Below are 21,383 nucleotides of genomic sequence, written 5' to 3' on the forward strand. Positions count from 1 at the left end.
TGGAGTTTTAATACCAATGGAGAAAAATATGAATTTAGTTTTGAGATACTGGGAGACCTCACTGAACAAGGCACGGGAAAGATGTGAGTCTGGCCACTCATTCATAACTGCTGGCGCAGATGTATTATTGTAACTGGTGAAAAGGATGTGGATAAGCAGATATAAAAGGAAAGCAGGATAGCACCTCCATCAAGTATAACCCTGAAAGAGAAGACAAACAAACAGGATAACAGGAAGAAAATTTCAATGGGCGAAGGATACACCTGGCTACTGAAGGCGAAGGGAAGGTAGAGAAAAAGGAGAGAGCAGCACTTGTTCTTAATAAAGAGATGGAGCAGCTGCTTCTGTGCACCAGAGAGTGCGAAGTTAGTTAGTGAGGGTAAGAAAACAAAATCCAAATGCTGGAACCAGAAGCCTTGAGGTTTTGAGAAGCCTGGAGATGAGGGGGAGGAGAGAGAGCAAGCAGCAGGCAGGGAAGGAGGTGGAGCAGGGCAGGCGGCTGAAATGCCCTGGGCTCTGAGAGATAGGGGAGGAAACCCATGAACAAACTGGATGGTGAGAGGCTTGGAGGTGGGCAATGGAAAGGTGGGCACGTGAGCTGCAGAATAACAGCTGGGGAAGGAGACTGCAATGGAAGCTGAGCAGAAGAGAAAGTGGTGATCGGTACTCACACACAGTATTTTCACATCTGAATGTGCCTGTGTCTGTTGACTCGATTAAATTAAGAGATTAATAGGTGATGGGTGGATGCGGATACATAGACCTCAGGAGCACAGAGCCTATAGGAACAACTAACTTATGGGTCAGCGGCCCAAATTTTGAAAATGAGCCCTAAAAGAAAAAGCAGTGCAGTCCTAAACAGAACTCCCCTCCCCTCCATCTTTTTATTGTTATTGTAATGGAAGAACAAGAACAGAAACAAATTTCTCTGCATCCAGCTCCATCTGCCACAAGTGCACATGGAGGACTGGTGTTAGGGGCAGCTCTCCCTCCCTGCTGGCAGCCAAAGCTGAAACCATGAAAGAGTTACTGGGACAGAAAGCAAGTGAGAGAAGGAATGACTTCATAGCCTGAGGCTGGTGTGATGTTTGAAGACTAGGGGAGCTAGTAACGTTTATTTCAGATGGGCTCCTCCTTTGATGGTAACATAATTACTTGGGATGACCTAACGTGGTTATCCAAAGGCATCCCTGTCCATGGCAGAGGGTATTGAAGCTAGATCTGTAAAGGTCCCTTCAACCCAAACCACTCTGTGACACTATGGTTCTATACCCAGCCACCCAGCAAGAGGCATAGGACTCCCTCACACCTGCCACACCAAGTCTGATGGAAGGTGCAAGCTGGCTGTAGCAGGGCAGTTAGTGCTGTATGGACAAGAAGAAGTTCACAGGGACAAAGTGGCTCCAGAGGCTTGATGTCTCCCTCTGAGCAACAAGTACTAGCAAGGACCACATATTTATTTGCTGAACGCATGGTGCTTTGTGGCAGTGAATGCATTTTCAGTGTATAAATGTGGTGTTCAATTGAGCAGGTTTCCACAGACCTGCCAAGCCTCTCACCACATGTGGGACATACATAATCAGCCCTGGTTCTTGCTGTTTTTCTCTGGGCTTGGCAAGGTGAATGTGCTCTGTGGCAAAGCTTCCCTAGCTCCTCTGTAGGCTTCTCTTGATTGCAAACCCTGCATCTGTGGCTGAGGCTGAGCAGGTAAAGAGCTGCTGGCCAGTTGTTTCACTTGATGATACAAGAGCTCTCTGCTTCTCACCATGCCCTGTGCTCTGCACAGCTCATTGCCTCCTCCCTGCCTTGCCACTGCCCCAGCTGATGTGGAGCCTGCCCACACCATGGCCTGCAGCAGGGCTCAGCCAGTGCTCGTGCTGCTGAAATGAGATCTGCTTATCACTTGTCTGTGCTCAATGTATAAATATTAAGTGGAATATGTAAAAGAATCTCCTGAGAGCCACTTTATGCTGACATTACTACAAATAGGTTATTGTCCTTTTATGGCAGAGGGAGAGATCTTGTAATTTACAGTGCATTTATAACCTCTCTGATTTCTCTGGCACTGGGAGTAGCCAGCAAATATCTGTTCATAACAAAGAGGACAACATTGGGATCACTGTGTAACAGGAGAATGGATGGAGAAAGGCTGATTTATGATTTTTCAAACAAAAGTTTTATCTGTTCACTGAGAGGCAGACTACCTTGTTAAGCAAAACATACTGCTAAGAAAACAGGTGATAAATAATTGCTTCTATTGAGGCGATTTGAGTAGGTGATATGAATTATTTCATTAAAAATACAAATAACTTGTACTGCTGATTTGACAACAAGCTCATTAATGTTAGGTTCCATTTAATTAATCCTCAGACATGCTGCTTTGGACATTCCCACTGCACACCCACTCTCACCTGCTTTATCTTGGGGGATGATTTTTGTACAACTGAGACTTGAAAAGGCAGCCAGCATTTAAAGGAATTGCAGCAGAAGAAAGCCCTGGGAAATGTAGGCTAAACCGGGACATCCAAAGCAGTGTCAGATCCACAGGAAGCTCTTGGCTCCATCTCTGCCCATCAGTTTGCCTGGTACCTTCAGGCTGTTAATTCTATGTGAGGAAACGTCCATAAAAACAGAGCCACAAACTGTGCCTCCTTGTCTCTGCTGTATCACAGCCCTCGTAGAGGAGCCCCAGAAATGGCTTTAGTTGTGTGGAGGACACATGGAGGGGGACAGGTGGGAAGGAGCTGGCAGCAGAAGGTGCTGGTCCCTGGTGGGTCTCATCTGTTCGGGGATGGGGGGGGGAGGGGGTGTTTGAAAGCAACAGCTGCTTGGTTTCATTCTTTGTATTTACCGAAATCCCATTTTATGAACACCCCTGGCTGGGGAAAGCATACATAACTAAAAATAACTTGGAATTAATTTAAGCCAGAATCAGCCCACCTGGCTGTTGCAAACATATCTATCTCCTGTTCCTTCCTTCCTTCCTCTCCTCCTGCTTCTCTGGCTAAGTTTAACCAGCACACAGGTGTCTTCCTGTGCTGTGAAGATGAAGCAACCACTCCTCTCAAATGAGAGCTCTTTGATTGCTGGGGCTGATGTTCTTGTGTATCAGAGCAGGGTAATGCTAATGAGCTGCAAAGCTTCCCTCACAAATCTCAGCAGCTAGCGAGATGGGCCCACAATTAGGCTGCCTGGCCTGAACCACAGCTGTGATCTCATGGTGAATGTGGACAGACCTGGTGGCCAGCACCAAAATCACAATGAGTATCAAGCACAGGTTGCAGGGTGACAGAGACAAGGTAAAGGCCCCAGGATAGGACTGCCTGTCCCTCCTTTCAGCTTCTCGTGTGATCTCAACAGTGACCAGTTAAGCTACAATAGCCTGAAAGGAGATTGAAGTGAGATTGGGGTCAGCCTCTTCTCCAGGTGACAGTGATAGGATCAGAGGGAATGGCTTTAAGTTGCACCAGGAGAGATTCAGGTTGGATACAGGTAACAGTGCCTTCTCGGAAAAGAAGGTGGTCAGGTGCTGTCATAGGCTGCGCAGGGAGGTGGTGGAGTCACTGTCCTTGGAGGTGTTCAAAAGATGTGGAGATGTGTCACTGAAGGACATGGTTAGTGGGTATGGTGGGCATGGGTTGGTGGCTGGACTGGGTGATCTTAGTGATCTTTTCCAAACTTTATGATTCCTTCCATCACAGCTGGAGGGGGATAAGCATATGTAGACACTGGAATGGTTTTAACTAGACTTCTTTTTGTGTGTAAAATGTCTACCTCAGGTTCCTTTGAAAGAATATCTTCAAAAGAAGCATTTCTTGTGACACAACAAAGTTGATCCAAACCTAGCCCTGAAGGAGAGGTGGAATAGAGCTGCTCAGCCAGTCCTGCCTCTGGAAGCAGAGGATCCAGTGGCCAGCTATGGGCATTTTCCAGGGATGTAACTGGGTGCAGGGAGCTGACTCTCAGCTTTTTCACTGATTCCTATGGGGACCTGAGCACATCACCTAAACTACTACCCTCTGCAATTCCATTTGTGAAGTGAGAGTAAAGATGCCCACTTTTATGAATAGCTTCTGTATCTACAGAAGAAAGACACCTGGTATATGATGTCTGAATATGTAATCAGGACAATCAGGCAGCCTGCATGGCCAGCTCTCAAATATTTTAAGTGTTTGTTCTGTCATTCCTCTGAGGACATGCTACTGCTCTTCTGCACAGGCTGGTGCCTGGAGCTGTGAGCTGTGTGGGATATGGGATGTCCCAAGTAGAGACCACCCCACGCTACCCTGGAGGCCGTCTCACATTCTGTTTGGATTAAAAATGGAGCTGCACAGTATTAGCCCTGAGTTTCATGAGACCTTTTATTTTTATCTTTGCATGTGGAAGAGGTTCACACATTGAATGATAATTTGAAACGCCAGGTTTAACTCGAAATGAAAGGAAACAAATATGTTGGCAGGAAAGCTAAATCCACAGCTGCTGTCACATAGTTTGCTTCCTCTCAATAAACATTGAGAGAAGGCAGCAGTGATGTGTTGGTGGCAGCCCTAACTGCTGATTCTAGAGTGGGGTGGGAGCAAGCTTGTGCTAGTCCTCTCTCCATGCCCCACCAACTTAGAAACTGCCAACCCTCCTGGCACCTCATTTCTCAGCCTGCTCCTCTGAACAGCAGTGCTACACCTGCACGGGGGCAGAGATGGTTGGCCTGCTCATCCAGCCACCCAGCAATAGGCCTCTCTCTGATGGAGGCAGGCCTGACCCTAAGAGACATCCTGAACGTTTTCCTTTCCTGTGCAAATTCACTCACTCCCATCACTGAAAGGAGCAGAACTCCTTTCACTGGACTCCTCTGTAACTAGAGGGGTCAAGGGAGAAGAAACTGAGGTCCAGAGAGGTTGTGGATGTGCTGTCCCTGAAGTCATTCAAGACAAGATTGGATGTGGCTTTGGGCAGCCTGGTCTAGTGATTAGTGACCTTGCCCATGGTAGGGCGGCTGAAATTAGATGATTTTTGAGGTCCTTTTCAACCCAGGCCATTCTGTGATTCTATGATTCTTTGATCATTAGCTCTAGGTCAGGTGGCATTTGGGACCACCTTGTGCCAGGCATTTTCAGCCACTCCTTTTGTCTGGCTTGCACTCAGCAGGTGGGCTCTTTGCCCTGCTGGTTAGAAACATCTTAGTTCAGGAGTGGCTTGCGTTGCTCTTTGGGAACCAAGAACCCAGTCCAGCCCTGCCCACAACCATGGTATTTCCATCTCTATTGACTGCAGCCTTCCCAGCTGGGAAATTGCTCCGCTATATCTCTATATCAATCCCAAAATTTCATCATTATATTTCAGAAGCTGACCTGCGAAAATAATCGTTCAGAAATGTCCCAAAATACTGTAGGGGAGCAGGAGAAAGGTGCTAGATGAGTCAAGGTGGGGAGAGGATTTTTGTTCAGGAGAGATTAAAAGGTTAGAGCAAAACAAAGGGAAAAAAATCCTCTCTTCTGTGTGACTGATGGATAGGAGAAATGAGCATGGCCAAAAGAAGGAAAAAAGAGAGAGTAAAGGGAATGGAGCAGAGAGCTGGGCTGTGGCAGGGAAGGGCTGAAGCCATAGGTTCATAGGTTCATAGGTACATTAGGTTGGAAAGGACCTACAAGATCATCTAGTCCATCCTCCTATCACCATCCCTACCCACTAAACTACTAAATCATGCACCAAGTGTCCACTCCTTCCAGTGAACATGTCCTGCTGGGAACATCCTCTTTCCAAATTGCCTTTCCAGTATTATTTCCCTTCCCATGTCCCTACTGACTCCTACATGGAGTTTGACCCAGCAGAACATGGGGACTCAGCCAGAATGGGACAGGTTGTGGCCCAGAGGAGAGGATGAGTAGGTGGGGGATGAGATCTGAGTGCCAGCCCTGCTCCTGGGCCACAGAACCTCTCTACACAGTCTCTGGGAAGGTAAACCCTTATTCCTTATCCATGTGTGGCACAGAAGTACAAAGACAATGGGCTGAATTTTGGAGATCTACAATGAAACAAAAGGATGTCATTCCTTTCAGTTCATCTGATTTTCTAGCTATGTTCATGCCCAGAACATTTCTTTAAACAATCTTCATGTGAATGATGTCTGTGTTCTCTTTACGCCTTGTGTTCATAGTTACATAAAATATGCAATTGATTTCATGCAGCATGAGGTGCTCGTTTTAAGTCCATGGCTGCTGGCTATGTGTAGAGACTCCTGCTTTAGTATTTGCTCTGTTGCTTTTCTCACAAGTGTGATTGAATTTGTCAAACACAGCAGTCATCAGCATCACTTTTAACAGTATCTTTTGAAAGTTTATACTGCTCTCAACCTGCTTTGATTTGATTCCTGATAGCTCAGTAATTCCCTATGACTATAGAGATGAAATTATTACTGTTTCTGTTAGGGGTTCATTAATAAATTGCAGCAGCTCTGGAGGGAGCCAGTCACTGGGCAAGGTTCAAATCTTCCATTCACACCAGTTCTTTACCACTTTTCCTTTATTCTTACTTTTATAATCTGCTCCTCTTTTTGTTAATGCACATAATTTTCTTACTGAGCACAGATTGAAACAAAAGGTTTGATATTATTTATAAGATTTTTTAATGGGACTGAGGCTTTCAGCTGGGATCTGAACTATTAACATGAATAGCTAGGATAAATGCTGAAGCCTGAATAGGCGAAGAATACATAGAAAAGGAAGTGTTTTCAAATCTTCTGGGCTTGCAATTCATCCCAGATATAGTAGGAGCCAGCAGTAGCAGCTGCAGAGCCATTAGTCATTGTCTTTGGGCTCTTGTGGGGGATGGTGGTGTTACAGAGGACTGGAAAAAAATATGCATATGCATACACACAAGCAGTTTATACATTAAAATATCTTCAGAAAGAAGAGAAGGAAGGGTTTGGGTAATTACAGAGCAGTCTGCCAAGCTTCAGTTCTAAGAAAAGTACTAGAAGAAATACGAGTATAAGGAAAAAAAGGGGGAAAAGGTAAGCAATAGCCAGCACATACCTGTCAAGAACATATAATGTCAGACCAATTTATTTCAAAGAAAGAGACCTTGTTGGTAGGAAAAAAAGCAGTTGATTTCACCTTTTTTGTAACAATTGTCCACAGATCCATTCAAACTCTGACAAACAGGCAACATATCTCATAGCTATAGTCCTTTCTAGCCTAATCATGTTGAGCAGGTATATGACCTGCCTCTGCCCTGTCAGGCTACGTTTTATGTAACGTGTTGTCTGGTCAGTGCCCCTATACCCTGAGGTCCCCTTGCACATCTAAATAGAGCTTTTTTTTCATGACTGAAGATTTCTTTGATCTACCCTTAGATCTTCATCTTGAATCTTAGCTTTACTTAACACCTTTCATTCATTCTCCCCTCTTTGGCACTTTTCTCCTTGAAAAATGAGAGACAATTTGGTTTAATAATTGATATCCAGCTATCCAGGTAGCTGATGAGCCTGTAGTGCCCTGAGCCCTGATGCCAATAGACACAGTCCATTTTTTGAAATTCTCTTTGAAATCGAGGCTTGGTGACCACAACCAGTGCAAGAGGCTGTATCGACTTCCCTTGGGATCCACATTTTAGACATACAGCCCATGTTCTTTAGGTAAACCTACAAAATGGCCAAGTTTAACCCTGGGATTCAAAACTAGTGTTGTCTCTGTTCAAGAAGGTCGGACCACCAAGGGCTAGCGATCTCCTCATGCTAGGGCCACAGCCACACACAGACACCAATATGGTGATGTAGAAAATGGCAAAATGGCATTTAATAAGTTCTTTATATACATATCCAGCATCGTCTATGCCCCTTAAGCATGCATCATACATCAGTCTCAGAGCAGGGGAGGTCCTATCGCGTCACATCCCGATGTCCCGGCCACGCCTGCTACAACAAAATAGTACGTAGCAGAAAACTCTGGAGAAGAAAGTCTGCCAAAATTTCTTCTAGGCTGCCCTGTTCTGCATCCAACCTGACCTTGAGCAGCTCCAGGGATGAGATATCTCACCACCCTCTGAGTAAAGAATTCCCTGCTAACATCTAATCTGAATCTATACCAGTGAACATAACAGGGTCTGAGTGCAGATCTGGGCACTTGTCTGAAATCATCCTAGCTATTCAGCTTCTGACATACTGCCTGGCATGTTTTTGGTCTCTGCCAGCAGGCAGTTCACAGACTATTCCCAGGCCCAGTTTGGAGACAGCAATAAGCCTGAAACTCTTCTGTATGGGCAATATGAATGGGGATAAAGGATTGTACCCAAATGGATGTGGTCTCTGCCATGCCATTTGTTCTTAAGGCAAATGAACAAGTCCAGTCCCAATTTAATTTACCTGTATAAGCAAAAAGAGTGTAAAAATATTGTGCAAAGACTTGCCCGTAGGCCAAGAGGTAACTGGTTAAGAGGTCTTTAGCTATGGCATAGTAAAACACTGCTCCAGATTTCCTGGACCCAAAAGGCTACTAGTGAGGTTCATCAGCAGTATTCCAGCCCTCAGTGACACTCACGGAGACAGAAAAATTGGTTCAAGCAACAATGCTAAAGCTTGAGAACAAATAAACCACAACAGTGATAAAATATGAGGGAGCTGGAAAAGATAGATCCTAATAAGGATTATATTCCCTGTGTCCCTTGCCAATGTCAACTAAAATAGCTGCTTGAGTTCAGTGGGGTGGCATCCCTTTGTAGGGTCATTATGGAAACCTTCAGCTCTTCAAATCCCTCAGAAAAAAAGCCAGAAAGCTAAAGACTGAGTCTATTCACTGGAATTCATGGGGCAAATGTGAATCTGATTCTGGTCACATCTTGTCTTCCCTGAGCTGTCAGGGACAGACTATAGTTCACCTGAAATACAGTTCAAGTATGGGTTTGCAGGTCTCTTGGTGACATATATTACCAGACTTTGCAAATAATACTGCAATATGCCATTTTCTAGGAAGACACTCCCTCCATATAACAGGATCTGTTCTTCGTAGCAGAAAACTTATTGGCCTGCTAAGTCAGTATTCCTCACATTTCTCCCAATTCCAATTTATCCTTCCTTTTCTGATGGAGTGGGAACCATCATGTGGAAGATCGGTGAACCCACAACATTGGGCTGCACTATGGAAGGTCTGGACCACACATTTCAATGATTTAGACCCCAAGAAAGTGAATATCAGCCTCATAATACTCTACATCAAGAAGCCATTGAAGATGGGTCTCCTCTACCATTCAGGGAAGACATTTGTTTTGTGGTTCTGAGTGAAGCCTCACGTTTTCCTACTAGTCCTGTAACAACCAGTGATATTGAATATACTGCAAATTACCACTGCACGTTCTTTCTATTGTTTCAGATAGCTCTATTCAGTTTTCCAAGATACTCAAAGCTGATCTGTTTCCTTGCATTTTTACAGAAAATTAACCTGGACATTCTTATTAATTCTTTTAGAATACTTTTCTCATGACAGCTGTGAAATGCCTCCAGCACTCAGAGAGGTAGGTAAAGGCAGCTGTAATTGTGGTCAGCATAATCTTGTGGATGCAGTTTAGATCCTAGCATGTAATGATGATGCTGGTGCAGGACCATCTTCTTTAGGGAGAAGCAAAATATTTGTAAATATCTGAAATGAGGTGGGAGGCAAATGGAAGAGTCCAGGCTCTTCTCAGTGGTGTGTAGTGATAGGACAAGGAGTGATGGCCTAAAACTGGAACATAGGAAGCTCTGTACTAACATGTGAAAGAATTTCTTTATGGTAATGGTGACAGAGCACTGGAACAAGTTGCCCAGAGAGGTTGTGGAGTCTTCTTCTACAGAGATATTCAAGAATTGACTGGACACCTACCTATGTGACCTACTGTAGGGAACCTGCTTCATCAGGGGGTTGGATTCAATGATCTCTTGTAGTCCTTTCCCACCACTGTGATTCTTTGATTCACACCAAGACCTGTTTTGTCTGGTAGTATGAATAGATCTGATTTGCCTTGGCAGGGACTTAATCTGCTGAGGTGCACTGCTTGAACTGAAGGACACAAGATTGCCCATTAGCTTGGCTAAAGCCAATTTTGGAAATTTATAGCATATTTCAGGCCTTCACAGATCCCCGTGTGTCCTTCCAGAGCACTGAAAAATGACCCTTCCTTGGGCATGGTTGTGCTGATGGCTCTGTTCACTTGAAGCAACATGAAACAAACCACTGTGATATTGTGAATATCTAGGGTTATGTCCATGGTCACTAAGAAAGGGTTGATAAGTGGATGGTCGTCAGGATATGTTGATAAATATATAAATTCACTTTATTTTCTTCTTTTCTTCTTTACAGGGTCTGATGTCTTCATGGACTCAGATTGAAACAGTCTGTGAGCTTATAAATCCATGCTAGCATTTATCCCAGCTTAGGTTGGTGTACCCCAGTATATAATGCTAATACTTACAAGTTCTCAAGTGCTTAAAAGATACATCCATACAGATATTGGGTACATGTGTATGACATTTCTAGAGTAACACCGATGAGTCAGAGAACAGACCTACCAGTGACTTCAGCAAGGCTTTGTCATCATTCCACACAACAGTCACATGAGCAAGCTAATAAAAGGTAGGCTAGATAAGTAGAAATCTTTTGGAAAATTGTACTCAAAAGGACAGCTATCAGTGGTCCATAGTCAGTCTTGAAGGTTCCATTGAATAGATTTTCTATGAGCCAATTTCAGGCCACACAAAAGCCAATATATCCATTAATGGTCTTGACACAGAAATAGACCGTACTCTCACTGGTTTTGTGGATGATCAAAGCTGAGGGAGGAGAGAAATGCAATCACTTTCAAAGGCAGGATCAAAGTTGAAAAAGTTCCCAACCAGTTACAGCAAGAACCTAAAATAAATAGCCAATGATTCCATAAGGATAAGGGAAAAGCATGATATATGGAGAGTAATAGGTGATTGCATAAATACAAATTGGGCAATTGCCTAAGCAGCAGCTCTGCAGAGATGGAGCTGGTGATTAAAGGTGAATATGAGTCATAGGTTTTGTGCTGCTATGAAGGAAGACAGATGCCTCACTCAGACATGTAAAGAGAAGCCATATGTAATTTGCAGTCAGTATTTCTTCTTTACTTTATTCATTCCTTCAAAACTACCATAATTTTGTCCATTTTGGGGCATCATACTTCACCATGCCAACTGGACAGTCTTCCAAGGAAGGCAAGGAGGAGATTTATTTTTTATTTTTTATTTTTTGCCTGAGAGGAAAAGTTTGGATTAGTTCATCTGGAGAAGATAGGGCTGAAGGGAGAAAAGGTATGGTAATGCTCAGATTATAATAACAGATTGCTACCCTGAGAAGGGGGGCAAACTGCTTATGTGCCAAGTATAGGGCAACAAGTCAAATAGAAAGACTTTGGTACAAACTTAAGGATAAATAAGTTCTGGCCTGGAGGACCTGCAGTATTTTAGGAATAAATTGTAAATCTGTGCTGAGGCTGACATGACAGGCTGGGGAGTTGGGCAAAGAGGAACTAGATGAAGTTTAATGAGTGCAAGTGTAGAGGGTTCTGTGAATCTCTAAAATAGAAGTTTTCTCACAACAACATCCTCAGTTTCACATTTGAAGTACAGGTTTTTACCCTCTGATATTTAAGCCTGCAAAGGTGAATAATTGTTTTTTGTTCCTTCTTATTCTTCTTTGCATTTTTGGAAGGGCGATAGGTTGTGTCCTGTATGACACGCATTCTTTCATTCATATGGACTGAAATATGTACATTAGGACCTAAACAAAAAAGTAGTTTACAACATCAGAAACAAAGGATAAGAAAGAAAAAAAATTACAAAACTGAATTTATTCTACAGATTTGTGCCACTTTTCACCTCAAGTTAGACATTTAAACAAGAGACTTGAGTGGCAAGTGTAGTTGGCTCCATGCACAGTCAGCCAAGACAGAGAAGCATTTCTGGTGAGTGATTCATCCTGACCAACACCCAAGTTGCCTGCTGGTATTGCCCACATCAGGACCCAAGGAAGATTCAGCTGCTGGCCAGGGGCCACAGTAGCTGGCTGGGTGGTGGGTAGTACTCAAGTGCTACCAGGAGTAGTTATCATGAGCAGGAGGCAATTAAATTACCTAGAAGAAGGGACACAAAGTTGTTAAGGAGAGTGGGAATGTAAACTGAATTTTTCTGAGATGATGGGAAGGTATTTGCAGCAACTGACTTTTTTTTTTTTTTTTCAGTGCTATACAGGGCTGTAATATGTTCCAGGAAATTAATTTTGAGTACTTTGTTTTTGTTGACCTTAATTTGGTTAATGTTTAATTTTTGCAGATTTCAGACATAACAAATTCATTTTATCTGAGGAAAATAACTTGGTAAAGCTGTGTGCAAATCCTGATTTTTTGGTGAGCTGGAACTGAAAGAAAAAGAAAGTCCAGCTAAGCTGTGCTGGGGAGGTGGGACTTGACTAATCTCTGCTTCCTGTAAGTCAGTATCTCCTCTCCTTTGCTTGACTCTTAGCTGTAACAATTCCTACAAGTGATACAGGTTGGTTGGAGAGGTCCTTTCTGCCTGGCTCAGGATAATTTCAGTTTTCCACTTGACAAGTAAGAAATTCCAACCACAACTTCAAGTGATTCAGCTCACAACCTTTTGTCATGCTTGCTGCTTGATCTTTCCAAGTAAGTGAAGGCTTTTTCACTTGAGGAAAGGGCTGCATGTCCTGTCCGTACTGACAGAGCCCTTCAACCATCAGCTAGGACCAAAGGAATCATTTCCCTGTTCTCTGATCATGTTTCTGGCACCTCCCCATTGACCCTTCCTTTTCCATTGCATAAACCTTATCTTTGCTCACAAGTCTTTCTTCAAGATCAGTGCTTTTTGTCATCTCCCGGCCACCACCCACCATCCTGTTGTCACATTCTCCAGAAAGCACTTTGAGTGTCAGCCCATGGCCAGCACTACTGGGGGGAGCTCCCCAAAGTCACCTCCATGAATTTCTTGGTAAACCACCCTTGACCAACAGCCATACCAGGCTGAGCCCAGTGCCTCAGGTATGCAGGATGGCTTGTCCTTGTACTCCTCTATTAGTCAATACTTGCCTCTTCTGGTGCTATATTTAAATGGTGAACTACTTGGAGCACACCCTGTCCTTTCATTTTGTGATTACACAGTGTCTCATATAATGGGGTATGGCTTCATGACTTGTGCTGTTAGGAATGGATGCAAAGCAAATAAATAATATTAATGATAATAATGCCTTTTCATACTTCCTGCTTTTGTCTTCCTTTTCTTTGTTTTTTTTTTTCATCTACACTGTTATATTTGTCTTTATTTTACTTAAATAAAAGAACTAATCAAATGCAGCTTGTTTTCATTAACTTCCCAAGAGAACATTTGCTTCTTCGTCCAAAGCTACAAAACCTGAATATTGAATCAACCAACGTGGAGACTGTTTTTAATCAAATATTTTACCTTGCTTGGACCTGCTGCTGTTTAGGAAAATAATCCATTTCTATCTCAGCAGAAGTCTGTGCTCTGTATTGAATCCAGTCCTAGGTTCATTTGATTTTCTGCTTAGTTTGATCAGTGCCTCAAAGAACAGCTCTTTTGTATTAAATAATGAAGTAGCTTACACCTTTCTGTTTGATCACTTTAAGAACTACTGCTGAATAATTTACTGGAAAACATCCTCCGCAGACACATCACTAGACATGGCATGCAAAATATATCCCAGAATCTCAGAATTGTAAGGGTAGGAAGGGACGTGCAGAGATCATGGAGTCCAACCCCCTGCCAAAGCAGCTCCCTAGCCCAGGTTGCACAGGTAGGCGTCCAGGCGGCTCTGGAACGTCTCCAGAGAAGGAGACCCCACCACCTCTCTGTGCAGCTGTGCCACTGCTCCGTCACTGCACTGGGAAGAAGTTGTAGCTACGTAAGCAAGTTATAGCTGTGGCTGGCTAATTTTAGTATTTTTCCTGCAAACAGTAATTTTTTGTGTGTGTTTTAGTCATTCCTTAGTTATTTCTATATCTGAGAAAAAAAATGTATTTAGTAGTTTTGGATAGACACTTAGATTCTGAAGTTGACAGAGAGAAAATATTTGTATTTTACATGACAGACTTGTCAGTGATATCCATGTAGTAGAAGACTCATAAGTAATTCTCATTTTGGCATGCTGAACCTGATCCCTGCTTCCCTGAAGAATGTTCTGAGCAGCATCTCTGGGAAACAGCTCACCATAGTATTCTTCTGAAGACTTCCTCATGATGGGATATTGCAAAATCCTTAACAGATTGTACTGTTTTTTTTTATATTATTATTATATCAAGATATATAATTTTATTAAAGCTCAACTTTTTTTGTGCTGTCTCATTTCTTTGCAAAAACTGTCACTACAAGTTTGGACTTAATTAATCAAAAGAAAATACGTACATTTTAGGTATAAAATACCAGATTGTCATTAAAAAACAGGGAAGTTCATCTCCTGGTGTATCTGGGCAGCTGCTTGATGGAAAGGATGGGACTGGATTTTTAGTGCCTTCAGCACGGTCCCCATTTGTATGTTCAGTGCATCCCAGAGAATTAATGGCTTTGAAAATGAACTACTAAAATGGTAAGAGTTATCTACATATTCCATTTATTTTATAATGGCTGTTAATCTTACACAGCTCAATTTGATAAAGCAGATCATCAGATCTTGATTTTTCCATGCTTAATTTAAACTGTAATTAACTGTGCATTATACATGTAAATTGCTATGCAGAAGTCTCTAAAAGTAAATGAGGATGGAAATACAGTCCAAAAACAAGTGTAAAAAATTGAATTGCTAAATTCCTACCCAAATAGGAAAGAAAAGCACCAGATTGTGTTAAAGAAACAGAACAGCTAGAAAACATAACAAGCCAACCATTCTCAATGTGTTCCTGGGTACAACATGAGGAGGAAAGGGAGGTAGTAATGTAAGGAGCAGTGCCATCTGAGCTTCCTGCCCAGTGTGTCCCCCTCCAGGGAAGAGTTATTTGATCAAGTTTGGCGGCTTCCGTAGTTCAAAATGCAGAGAAACTAGAGAGGGGATGTAAATGTCAATGGGGAGGTCATGGCGTGGCACAGTCTGGTGAAAGGAATAGGTATATGAAGCTTAAATACTGAACTTAGGCTGACTAAATAAGACATGTTGACCCTTAGTTCAACCCTCTCCCTGAATCTTAGGAGAAGCAGACATACAAATAGTAGCTTTTCTTATGCCAGCACACACACTCATGTAGCTAGGCAATACTCTGGCTCTGGGAGCTAATTTGGTTTGAAATAAGCCCTCCATCCCCACCATAGCACTCTTTTTGCTGAAACCAGAACAAGACAGTAGTTATTTTCAAAAGTAGGCTAGTAAACAGCCATGTTGGAGCTTGAAAAACTTCTTAGTGTAATTATTACTGCCCCATCACTGTCATATCCCTGTACAATGAACACTCACTGAACATAGTTCAATGCAATATTTGATGGGTTAAGAAAACACTTTCCTTTGTTAGAAATAGACTTCTTATTGGATTCCAGTACTAAAAGGTCTAGGTTCCTTGACATGAATGAGTAATAAATCTCTTACATGTCCTGCAAAGTTATTGTTCAAGTCAACATCTCATCAGTGGCCTGGATAAAGGGATAAGGTCCACCTTCAGCAAGTTTGCAGATTATACAGAGCTGAGAGGAGTGGCTAACAAACGAGAAGGCTGTGCTGCCATTCAGTGGGACCTGGACAGGCTAAAGGGTTGGACAAAAAGGAACCAGGTGAGGTTTAACAAAAGCAAATGTAGAGTCTTGCACCTAGGAAGAAATAACCGCAGTAGTACAGGTTAGAGGATGACCTTGTGGAGAGGACCTCTGCGGAGAAGGACCTGGTGTCCTGGTGGATGACAGGTTGGCCATGAGCCAGCAGTGTGCCCTGGTGGCCAAGAAGGCCAATGGTATCCCTGGGGTACATTAAGAAGAGCGTGGCCAGCAGGTCAAGGGAGGTGATCCTCCCCCTCTACTCTGCCCTGGTGAGGCCACTCCTGCAGTATTGTGTCCAGTCCTGGGTTCCCCAGTTCAAAAAAAGACAGGGATCTCCCAGAAAGAGTCCAGCAGTTGTGGGAATACAAGAAAGTATATTAAGAGCAGAAGCTGTAAAGCAGGATAAACAGCATCAGAAAGGAAGGCTGAGAATCAAGGACACTCCAGAAGAAAAGGAAAACGAGTTCAAGTAAGCTGCATGATGGCAGACCCTGACTGGAGAAAGAGTGTGTGGCTTGGAACGATTCACAACTCTGATTGGGTACGCACCTGTATGCACAGTTAAGGATTGTGGAATATTTTGTTGACATGTAAAGGCAAGTGGGAAAGTTAAAAGGAAAAACGTGTGAATGTATGTAAGGGATGTTAGAACCTGTAATAAATGATTTGGATCATCCATATCTGAGTCTGTGCCTCAGATGCTGCAAGCACTGGGCCACAAAGATGACAAAGGACCTGGAGCATCTCCTGCATGAGGATAGGCTGGGAGACCTGGGGCTGTTCAGCCTGGGGAAAACAGACCAAGAGGATCTGATCAGTGATTATAAGTATCTAAAGGGAGGTGGGAGGCAAATGGATGATGCCAGGCACTTCTCAGTGCCAAAATAATGCCCAAAAACTGGAACATAGGAAATTCCATACAAACATGTGGAAGAACTTTACAGTAAGGGTGACAGAGCACTGGAACAGATCGCCCAGAGAGGCTGTGGAGTCTCCTTCTTTGGAGATATTTGAGACCCAGCTGGACACAGGTCTGTGAGATTTATTGCAGGGTACCTAGAGAACCTATTGCTTCTCCATAGTCCACAGTTTGCAAAGACATTGTTTGTGTTAAACCAAGTAGTCCTTCCCTTGACTGTCTGAACCTTGCACCACAGGCGGGGTCACAAGGGCTGTGAGACATACTGCCTGAGTCAATAAATGTGACAACAATGCTAGCAGTTACTCTTTCTAGAACAATGGTGCCACATAAAGTCATATTTATTTTCATAGCCTTTTGTTTTGTGACCTGTTGATTATAAGACCTTATTGTTTTGCTTTTCTGACTAAGCTATTTGCCTTTTGTTGTATCTCATCTGCTGATGAACAGATATCCCCAACAAACCCAGGCTGCCAAACACCCCTGGGACTCCAGGCCCCATGCCAAGTATTTGTTACATAGCAGAACATGGCACTGCAGGGAGATGATGTACTTTCATCTATGCCAACAGTGATATCAAAGCAATCATTTAATTTCTGGCATACTGAGAAAACTTTGGAAAATATAAGTAATTTTACAATGAAATCTGTACACTTTCAGTGTCTTGCTATAGCAGCATCACTATCAAATGCTTTCTTACAGTCACTGAAGTGTGAGAGTTGCCATTAACTTCTTTGTTCACGATTATTATGTTGTATAAATGTGTGGTCAATGAGGGAAGTACTAGGAAGTAAAAGAACACACCCTACTTAGTGTCATTGTCATTTCTTTTGCTGTAGCTTTAGTCTTCATATCACTTGGAATGGAAGCGCACTTGTTTTCCTATCTGACAGTGTTTATGGCTCTGCAATTTCTTTTGGAAGCTTTCAGTTCGCCTTAGATAGTCTTTGTGAATAACCGGTTCTTTTCACTGGAATTCTTACTTGAAGTATCACATTCAGTCCTCCTTCAGTTGAGGGACTATTTATTACACAAGAGAAGTAGTCCATGATCCACACTGACACAGCCTGTCCTCTCCTTTGTTTTCTGTGCTTGTAGCGATTCGCTTCTCTTTCCTGCCTTTGGAAAGTCCCAACAAATTCCAAGCTGTGTCAGGGAATGTGCTTCTGATGGTCTCCAGGTCTAGTCTACGTGATTGGAAAGGCATTCAAAGTCCTTCCAAGTGGAAGACTCGTTGGAAGGGGAAGCAGTTGGCAGCCATCCCATGATGCTTCCTATTACATGACTAAACTTTGGTGATCCCTTTTCATGGTCCTTTTAATCTGAAAAACAGCAATTTCAATAACCTCTTTGACCTTTACACTGAATACTCCATTTCAGTACAAATCCTGCAGTTAAAAGTGAAAAGATTAATCTTGCTCTACGGATGAAAAACTTGAAATGTTTAAAATATTTATTTGCCTTTGCTTCAGGAGTGACACATGGAAAAATCTTGATCAGAGATCTTTTCTTTTTTCTTTTCTCTGTGGACTACTATCAGAAGTACTGATTTGTTTCATATGTAAAATAGGAACTCACGCAACGTAGTTCATGCAATTATACACTTCTGTGAATAAAAGAAGTGAAATGATGTGATGAACATTTGTATATCAGTGTGGAATAGTCACCTCCAGTTTTATTAATATTAAAACAACACCAAAACCCGTCTGAGCTGCTTTCATTGATATTAAGCCACATGAGCAACAAAACTGATTGCTAATGCTGGAGAACAACTGCTTCTGTGGGCACTTTTGAAAGACTAGTAATGCCAAGCAACTAAAAAAGCTAAGATATGCTAGAAAGTGCTCTACATAACCAATCTTAGTTTCATGTTGCCTTGCTTATTTGTGCAATTAGTTGGTGTTTGTTTCATTAAAGCCAGAACCTTTCTGTAATTATTTCTCAGCTTCTGACACTGTGTCTTAGGGTGGTACCTGCATTTTGCTAAGAATCGCCATGCACAGACTGAGATTCTTGTCAGGGCACCATCAAGAAAATTGCCATGCTGACCCAGATTAAAGTTGGTTTGAAAGTCTCTTGGAGAGCACAGTGGAGTGCATCTTGTGACAGACACCTGGAAAACAGCTACCACATGCCACCTAAGAGCAAAGTGGTTTGCAAATAGTACAAGCCCACATGTAAATCCCTGGATAGCTAGAGGTGTAAGATAATATGAAAATGAGGAAACTCCTCCATTTGGTATGTGCTGCTAACCAGCAGGCCGATTGACTGCTCTTGGTGAATACAAGTACTGTCATCCCAGCAGCAGGTCAGGAGTACAGAGGTTTGAGTTAACAGATTCTGCCAAAACCAAGCACGTAAATAACTTCATTGAAATCCAGCAATGTATCAGATATCCCTTTGCTTTCAATACTAAAAATAAACAAAGGCCCCACTGTCACCAAATCACAAAAGCTTGCTGGGCTTGATGCTACTTTTTGCTGAGTTCCTTAAGAATTAGAGGATAGCTGGCAATTCTATTTGCTAATACTTGTACTCCTGTTAGGCTTTGGAAGTATGGAAGACTGGAAAAGCCATGAGTGTTCTGCATGTGAGGAGAAGACAAATGAGCTCTAAAACTATCAGACAGTATTTTTGCTGTCTCCTGGTTAGGAAATTTTCTGTTACAGTGACATACAGAAATGAAAAACTCTATTAAAATGTGTTTGGGATCCAGTCCCAACGTCTGGGTCTAGGGTTAGTATAGTCCTCCTAGGAAGTGGCTACTAGGAGGAAGCTGTGCAGCTGGGCACTGCCTGATGCGTTGAGAATTCCTATCTTTTTCCTCATCATTTAAAAGCTCAGCAGCAGCAATCTATGTGCCTTGCTTGGCAGCCATCCCAGTAGCACAAGAACAGTCTGTGATGGACTCCAGTTTCCAGGCTTGTGTGACTACATCTTAGATGTTATAATAGCAGTATTTCACACTATCTTCCATGGTTTACAGTTACAATGGCATTGTGAGTGAAATATTAGGCACTGTCTTTTCAAGACACCAAGCAAACTCTCAGAGATGATTTTGGATTTTAAGCTCTCCATCTATAAGACATGTGAACTGTTCCAAATAAGGTTTTGAACCTTCACTCTCACATAGATCTTGTTTTCACATGTGGAATTCCAAAAGCAATGACAGAGCAGAAAGAAACTCAGGAAGCTGCTGAAGCATTTAATAGAGCCTGAGGAAGTCAGTATCAGTCTTTCCTCTGTCCAGGATTACTTTAACAGAAGTACGCAACCTCCTTGAGCCCTCTGCATGGCTCACGTGAAGTGAAATCTAATCTAAGTAAGGTAATCTGTCGGTATTAAATTACGTTTAACCTAAATTGTTAACAGTTGTTTATTCTGCGCGTTATAATTACATTGGCTACAAACAGGATCAAGTCAACAGAGCAGAGGAGACGTCAGTGGGGTGACTGGGACTGACAGGCAGCCGCACCAATCCCCGCATCGCAGGCCAGGGGGGCTGTGCACATATGTCCAGAAATTGCTGCAGAGGATGGCTTGGCTCAGCTCTTGCTGCTATTTAAAGGCACATGAGCTGCATGTTAAATTGGGCATTAGTATTGGCCTGGCTCACCGGCTCACAGCTGGTTTGGCGGCACTGTACAGCAGTCTTGTTGCGGGGTTGAAGACAAAATGAAGGCAGCCCCTGTACGTGCAGAAATTGTAGGGTGTTAGGGGCTAACTGCTGCTTCTGCTCTTGAGATGAGTCCCTAAACCTGGACAGCATTAGCGAATTAAGGGCACAGTTCTCCATTGTGCTTTGAGTTGTCAAGAAATGCCTGGTTTCTTCCATGAAGAGCACTCCAGGTAAATCTCTGGAATTTTCATGCAAAATAAGGAGTGTTTGCATTTTGAGGATTTGCCTGTTTCCAACCTGAGCACCCAGCTGGGTGCTCATTGTCAGCAGCTACCCTAGCACTGCAGGAGGTGACTGACTTTATAGCAATTTTCCTACAGAGTATTGTAGAGTAAAAAAAAAAAAAAAAAGAATGTGTTAAATCCATAAATTGCTATCTAAAATATCTATCAGCTCACTAGAAAACTATTACCAAAAAGGTTTTAAATGCAAATGAGTGGGAGAGGAACCATGGCACAAAGAAACTGAAGCTGTATCTCTACTGGCAAATTATTTGTCCTGGTGCCAGGGCCAGCTGGAAAGGAGCAGCCCACATCCATAGTGTTAACCTCTCCTGCTCTCCAGAACAGAATGGTTGCATGGAAACTGGTGCTGGGAGGCCATGGTGCTGCTGAACCCTTCCAGAAATGGCTCAGGACAGAGCTAGCTGGCACAGGCCAATGCAAAAGGAGCATGGGGAGTGCTCAGGGACATCCCAGTGTCCTCAAACCTCGAGGCACTGAGGTAGGCAGAGAATTGTAGCCTCTGCTGGGGACAAGAAGACTTTCAGAGGCAAAGAGTGCTGCTCCACCCTTCTGTGGTGGCTGGGAGCACAAGAACATGTAAGAGGTGTCCTTTGCCCTGGAAGCCTTGCTGGCAAGAGTTGCGCCCTTGTGCCATGGGTGGGCATCCACCTCCTCTACAGTGCTGATCAGTGCATTTCTGCCAGAGAGAATTTATCTATTTATAAGTATAGGTTTCCAATTATTTTTGTGGGGTTGTAAGGCTTTGTTTTGCTGTAACTGTAATGTTCCTTCATGTTACGCACT

The sequence above is a fragment of the Cyrtonyx montezumae genome, unplaced genomic scaffold, assembly GCF_038088225.1.
Source record: "Cyrtonyx montezumae isolate F1298 unplaced genomic scaffold, pur_monq_1.0 scaffold_3, whole genome shotgun sequence".
Taxonomy (NCBI): domain Eukaryota; kingdom Metazoa; phylum Chordata; class Aves; order Galliformes; family Odontophoridae; genus Cyrtonyx; species Cyrtonyx montezumae.